Raw genomic sequence first — 7,587 nt, 5'->3', positions numbered from 1 at the left:
CAATGTAATTGACTTTGTCTTTGCCTCCAAAATTTCAGGCCTTGTGCCTATATCAGAAAGGATTATTATTAAGAGTGGTGACCTGCCAGAATCTTTAGCACATTGTGCAAAATGCTTAGTGACATTTCTTCCAGCTGTGTATGCTCTGAGTTCAAATCCAACTGAGGCTGACTGCGTTTCATCCTTTCAGAAGGTGATTAAAATAAGTACCAGTTGAGTATTGATGTCGATGTAATCAACTTACCCATTCATCCTAAAAGTGCAGGCTTTGTACCTAAATTTGAAACTATTATTTATGGCAGTGAGCTGGCAGAACCATGTGCATGCTGGGCAAAATGCTTAGCAGTATTTCCTCCAACTTTATGTTCGGAAGTTCAAATTCTGCTGCAGTTGACTTTGCCTTTCGTCCTTTCAGGGTTGATGAAATAAGTAAAAGTTGAGCACTGGAGTTGATTCAATTTATTAAACCTCCCCTATCCTCCAAAACTTTGTCTTCCATCCTTTTGGAGTTGATAAAATAAAATACAAGTCAAATACTGAGATCAATGCTATCAACTAAACCCCAGACCCTAATATTGCTGGCCTTGTGCCCAAATTTGAAATATTTATTATTATTATATCATTAAGGATGGTGAGCTGGCAGAATTATTAGCATGTCAGAGGAAATGTTTAGCAGCATTTCTTCCAGTTGTAAGCATTCTGACTTCAAATCCTGTGAAAGTCAACTTTGCCTTTCATCCTTTCTGGGTTGATAAAGTACCAGGCAAGTACTGGGGTTGATGTAATTGACTTCCCCAACACCCTTGAAAATTGCTAACCTTGTTCCAAAATTAGTCAGAATCATTATAATTATGTTCTGAGTTCAAATCCTGCCAAGGTCAACTTTGCCTTTCCTCCTTTCTGAGTTGATAAATAGAGTACTGGGATTGATGTAATCAACTTGCCTCATCTCCTCAAAACTGCCGTCCTTGTCCCAAAATTAGGAAGAAAATAAAGTATTATTAAGGCGATGAACTGGCAGAATTGTAAAAATGTTGGTCAAAATAAATGCTTAGTGGTATTTCTTCTGGCTCTTTACATTCTGAGTTGAAACCCTACCACAATCGACTTTACCTTTCATTCTTTCAGGGGTTGCTTACATAAAGCACCAGTCAAGTACTGCAGTTGATATAATCAAGTAACACCCCTTCCACTAAAGTTGCTGGTCTTGTGCCAAAATTAGGAAGAATTATTATTATTATTATTATTATTATTATTATTATTATTATTAAGGCAGTGAGCTGGCAGAATTGTTAGCACACCAGGCAAAATGCTTAGCAGTATTTTGCTCATCTATACATTTTGAGTTGAAATTCTGCCAAGGTTGACTTTGCCTTTCATCATTTCGGGGTTGATGAAATAAGTACCAGTTACACACTGGAGGTCGATGTAATCGACTAGCACCTTCCCTCACATTTCAGGCCTTGTGCCTATAGTAGAAAGGATTATTATTATTATAACCTTAAATAAAGTGGTGAACTGGTAGAATTGTTTTATGTCTTGAGTCTTTACATTCTGAGTTCAAATTCCGCCAAAGTCAATTTTGCTTTTCATCCTTTTGGGGGTCAATAAAATAAGTACCAGTTGAGCACTTGTATCGATGTAATCAACTAACCCCACCCACTGCCCTGAAATTGCTGACCTTGTGCCAAAATCTGAAACCATTATTATGACCTCAAATAAATCTGCTCTCACCACGTAACTAAATGACTGACAGGCACAGGGCTTTACACTTTTTATATATATAGAATTTGAGTTGCATCTCTGTCCAAACAATATATTTAGTCAAGCAGCAAATATTTGGAAACTGAAATCAAACTGACTATAGCGTGAATATGACAAATTCCTAGTTCTTTTTCTTTATAAATCTCAATTTCTACAATCAGACAATGAATGTGAGCAAATGGCATAGAATAAATCTATGGCTCAGTTTTGAGCTACAGAACAAATCTATAGTTCAGTTTTGATCCCTGGAAGAAAGCTTTTCACTTCAATTCATTCATTCTGTGAATGCTTTGGAGACCATCAAAACACTTAATTTTCCTTTTTTATCCAACTTGTATGTAACCTAGTCAAACAGCAACAAACTTAAATAATGAATAATGCAAGTATTTCAGATACACACACACACACACACACAAAAGTAACCAGTAAATTAACAAGAAGTCCAAAATAAGCTGTAAGTATATATTTATTTATAAAAATTCTTTGCAAAGCAGGTGCCATGCAAGGATATAGCATCTTTTTTTTTTTCTCAAGATGTCTGCTTCAATGTTGGATCACTGGATATATTGTCTTAGGATACTGAAATATACAGATATGTTACACCAAGAAGAGGTGGGGGTTTGGGGTCTTTATAGTTACACATCCAATTTTGTAAACAGGTTAAAGAAAACATTTATGTCAGATCAATGATTCATCATAAGTGACTGTTGTTGTAAGATTTTCCTAAAAGTGTTAAAATAACAGAAATACTACATAAGAAATTGCATACATTATGCAAATATCTTCAAATTTCAAAGACTAAAATAAAACAAAAACACATCCTATCAATGCTAGTATAGAAGAAAAAAAAATGAATAGAATAAAAGAGAAAGTACTTTCATAATTTTAATAAGTTGAAACTGTCATAATGTATGTGTTTATAAAGTTTTCTGACTTTTTTGTTTTGCATATTTTAGGGATAATGTTAAAATAGATGACAAAAGAGAGAGGTGGGATCTGAAACATTGATTTATTATTTGAGTATTAATATCTTGACCCATTATTTATATTTCCAAATTTTGTAGTGGGGATGAAATAAATATAACTCAAAAGACACCCTGTTCATGTCATATAGTAATTTGTCAAAACAAAAACAATAGCTGATTTCAGCCATTCCAAAATATAATAATAAATAATAATAATAATAACTGTTTCAAATTTTGGTACAAGGCCACAAGTAGTGTTAGTCAATGCCTTCGATTTGAGTACTTGATTGGTACTTTATTTTAGTGACCCCCAAAGGAATGAATGACAAAGTTGACATCAGTGGTCTTTGAACTTGGAACATAAAATGCCAGAACAAGTGCCACTAAGCATTTGTTCAATGCACTAGTGATTCTATCTGCTAACCACCTTAATAATGATTTCAAATTTTGGCACAAGGTCAGTAATTTGAGAGGGGGTAAGTCAATTACACTGACCCCAGTGCTCAATTGGTACTTATTTTATCAACCCAAAAGGGGATGAAAGGCAAAGTTGACCTTAGTGGAATTTGAACTAAGAACATTAAGACAGATGAAATGCCACTCTGAGCATTCTGCTCAGCATACTAATGATTTTGCCAGCTCGCCCCCTTACTCACTGCCCAAATAATAATCATAATAATAATTGTACTTAGGCCCAAGGTCCACAGTTTTGATGGGAGGTGATTAGTTGCAACTGTTGACCCCAGTACTTGATTGAACTCTATTTTATCAGACTCAGAAGGGATAAAAAGCAAAGTTGACATCAGCAAGTAATAATATTTTGCAAGAAACCAATAAGAAAATTATAGTACAGCAATACTAAGTAAATGTTTAGTATAGGTTTATAAATGTGAGCACAGCCATTGAGTCATTAGGGTATTAGCCAAATAAAACAAGTGCTCAGTATGTCTATGACTAAGACAATGCTCAATAACCCAGTCAAAGTAAAGCTAGATCGATACTAAAAAGTGATGTTGAATTTTCAACATCTAGCCAGCATTCATGTTGAAATAACCTCACCTTTTCTGGCATATTATGTTCCAGATCATATTCATTCATCCATTTTTTTAAAAACAGTAGTGTGAACCAGATATTCAGGAGACAGTTGTTTTTTTTTTTTTTGTTAAATGTAACAAGTCAAATAAAGCTCCTTTGCTGGCTTGGAAACATAAGAAGTAATGGTTAATAGCATAAAAAAATAATCTTATGAATTCAGCTCATGGTGTGGGATTAATTATTTGCAGTAGAGTGGTGTTCCATAGAGGAAGACAGAACTCTTCCATTTGTTTAAAAATCCTAAAATAAGTTATTCCAGAGGCCACATAAAAAAAAAAAAAAATCCAGCACTTGTAGTGCACCTGAGCACTATATACAATATGTTCATTATTATTTTATTACATTAAATAACTTTAAATTATTTTTCTTTTAGTCCCAGATATATAGTTCAATGTAATTAAATTTACCCTGCAGTATTCACCATTTGACTAAACCATTGATTTCTTACATAAGCATGAATTCAATACATTTTTATACATGAGAAAATTAGATTGTGTGATGTTTGTTCTTTTCTCAACAGAATTTGCAGCATAAATCAAGTGAAATAGCAAAAACTTGGACACAAAGGCACCATAAATTTAAAGGTGAATTGCCACTTTCACTAGCATCTTACCTCTAACTTTATAGCAATTTATATTCTTCAGCTCTCATGTATAAAAACACAATAGATACAGGAGTAATATGCAACAAGCTGCTGAGCATATCAAGAACAGAAAAGCATATTTAAAGGAAACAATAGTGATGAAGAAGGCAATATTTTTTTCTTAGGCCAAACACCCAAAGCATAAAAAAAGCGATATAAGTTAAACAAAATATAGATTTAACATGATCAATGGGGAAAAAATAACCACTGTTCTTAGTACTTTGTAATACTAAATATTTTAACAAGAGTACTATATGTACATATTATATACACATACTTTACATACTAACTCAAATTATATATATATTTGCATCTATGCATTTATAATATATACATACACACAATATATACATACATCTATGCATCCATATATACATATACACATATATATACAAATGCACACACACACATGTATATATCTGTATCTACACACACATATGCACACAATATATGCATAAATATAAATCATCATCATTTGATGTTTTTTTTTTCTTGCCGACATGGGTTGGATGGTTCAACAGGAGCTGGCAACCCAAAGGACTGCACCAAACTCCAATCACTTTGGCATGGTTTTATGGCTGAGACCCTTGCTAATGCCAACAACTTTACAAAGTGCACTAAGTGCGTTTTACATGCCACTGGCACCAGTGAGGTCACCAAGTAACTTGCAAGGCAAGACCCCTCAACTGAGGGGAGCAGTACTAATAATTAGTTATTAGAACTCCATCTCAATATACTGTACTTATACTTTACAATATTAGTAAGCTCCAGCTGTGAATTTTTTTGATGTCCTCTGCTCCAGACTCTTATATGAACTAGGAGGTCAGTACATCAGTACACTAGCATCAAACTCTGGGTGTATAGTTCCTTATAGCCCCCATCCCCCCAAAAAACAAATCTATAAGTTAATGTAGATGATTATATAACTCCTGTTCTTTTGTCATTCATTTATTATATATATAAATATGTATGTAAAAACAGCTTTATTCACAAGGGAATGTTGGAGGGAACATAGGTTAAGTATGCAGAACAACAATAATTTCTAATGTGAAAATGATAAATCAATAGATTCACAAAAGCACACACACACACACACACGAATGCACATATAAGTGGGTATTGCCTTTAAGATACAGGTATATCAACCCCAGTGCTTATTTCAGTCAGGTATTATTTTATTGATCTGAGTTGAACTGAAAGATTGTGACAAACACAGACAGACACACACACACGTATATAAACATGTATATATATATGTGTGTGTGTACATACGCACACATATATGGGTGTGTAAGCATATATATAACAACAAAAATAATAATGAAATAAAAATAATTTCAAATTTTGGCAAAAAGCCAGCAATTCAGCAAGGGGGTAAGTCAAATTCATCAACCCCCAGTACTAAACTGGTACTTAATTTATCGACCCCAAAAGAATGAAAGGCAAAGTTGACCATAACAGAATTTGAACTCAGAACGTGAAGATAGACAAAATACTGCTAAGCATTTTGTCCGGTGTGCTAACGATTCTGCCAGCTCATCATCTTCAATAATGATATAACAACAACAAAAAGATAATGAAAACTGTGGCAAATTAGTGACATAATTAAATTTTAAACATAATAATAATTCAAAAATTTTGAAAGCATTCAATATTATGCACTGTTGCATTAACTTCTTTAGACATGGAATCAAAACAAAGACAGCAAATACAATGAGGATGTCCTAAGCCATGGCATATCTGCAATTTGCTTACACAAGGAGGTCTTTTGCATAGCCTTTAAAACTTACAATTCTAATAACATTAATAATAATAATTAATGAACTTTTTGCAAAGGTAAATACACAACTAGAAGAGTACAATATATTACAAAAACATACTGATTGACTTTACAGAAATTCTTTTTCTTGTTCTAAACAGTTACAAACAAGTGTAACTTGATCGTTTTTTTTTTTTGTTTTTGTTTTGAAAGTAACACAAGATAGTCCTACTGAATTTTTAATTTCAGTGTATTTTTCATCTTTCATTATTCTTGACTTATTTCGAAACTGAGGAAGACAGGTGTACTGTTGAAATATTATTCAATATGCAAAGTCAATGTGTTTTTTTTTATTACATATTGTGCTCTTCCAACAACAATGACAACAAAGATGCCATGGACACAAAGTGGAAGAGGTCCTAGAAAATGACAAAGAGAAGATACTATGGGTTATAAAGTTCAACAATCAACTGTGAACCTTGAATGTAAAGAGCTGGAAGGAAAACTGCAAAGCATTTTGTCTAATGTATCAATCCATCACCCCCATAATAATAATAATCCTTTCTACTATAGGCACAAGACCTGAAATTTTGGGGGAGGGGGCAAGTCGATTATAGCAACCCCAGTGCATAACTGGTACTTATTTCATCAATCCTGAAAGGATGAAAGATAAAGTCAACCTCGGTGGAATTTGAACTCAGAATGTAAAGATGGACAAAATGCCACTAAGCATTTTGCCTGGTGTGCTAATGCTTCTGCCAGCTCACTGCCTTAATAATAATAATGATGATTTCAAATTTTGGCACAAGGTCAGCAAGTTCGGAGAGGGGGTAAGTTGATTACACTGACCCAGTGTTCAACTGGTATTTATTTACCGACCCCCAAAAGGATGAAAGGCAAAGTTGACCTTGGCAGAATTTGAACTCAATAATAATAATACACATACATACATATAGGCACATGTATGGCTGTGTGGTTAAGCTTGCTTCCCAGCCATGTGGTCTTCAACTCAATTCCATTCTATAGCACCTTGTGCAAGAGTTCAAAGGCTTGTGAGTGGGTTTGATAGACAGAAACTGGCAGAAGTCCATCGTGTATGTGTGTGTGTGTATCGTCTTAACATCATGTAATAGTTGTAAATGAGCATCACTGTCATAGAAGTAATATTATTCATTTCCAGTCTTCCATGAAAAAAAGGCTGGCCAGGAGTAACTATTAACTCACTTGGAAACAGGTGAGGGTAAGTGACAGAAAGGGCATCCAACAACAGAAAATCTACTTCAACAAATTCCATCTGACCCATATATGGTAAAGTGGCTGTTAAATGATGATAACACACACACACACACACACATATATAT

This window comes from Octopus bimaculoides, chromosome 11, assembly GCF_001194135.2.
Source record: "Octopus bimaculoides isolate UCB-OBI-ISO-001 chromosome 11, ASM119413v2, whole genome shotgun sequence".
In the NCBI taxonomy this organism is placed as follows: domain Eukaryota; kingdom Metazoa; phylum Mollusca; class Cephalopoda; order Octopoda; family Octopodidae; genus Octopus; species Octopus bimaculoides.
Note: the sequence above shows the minus strand (reverse complement) of the source record.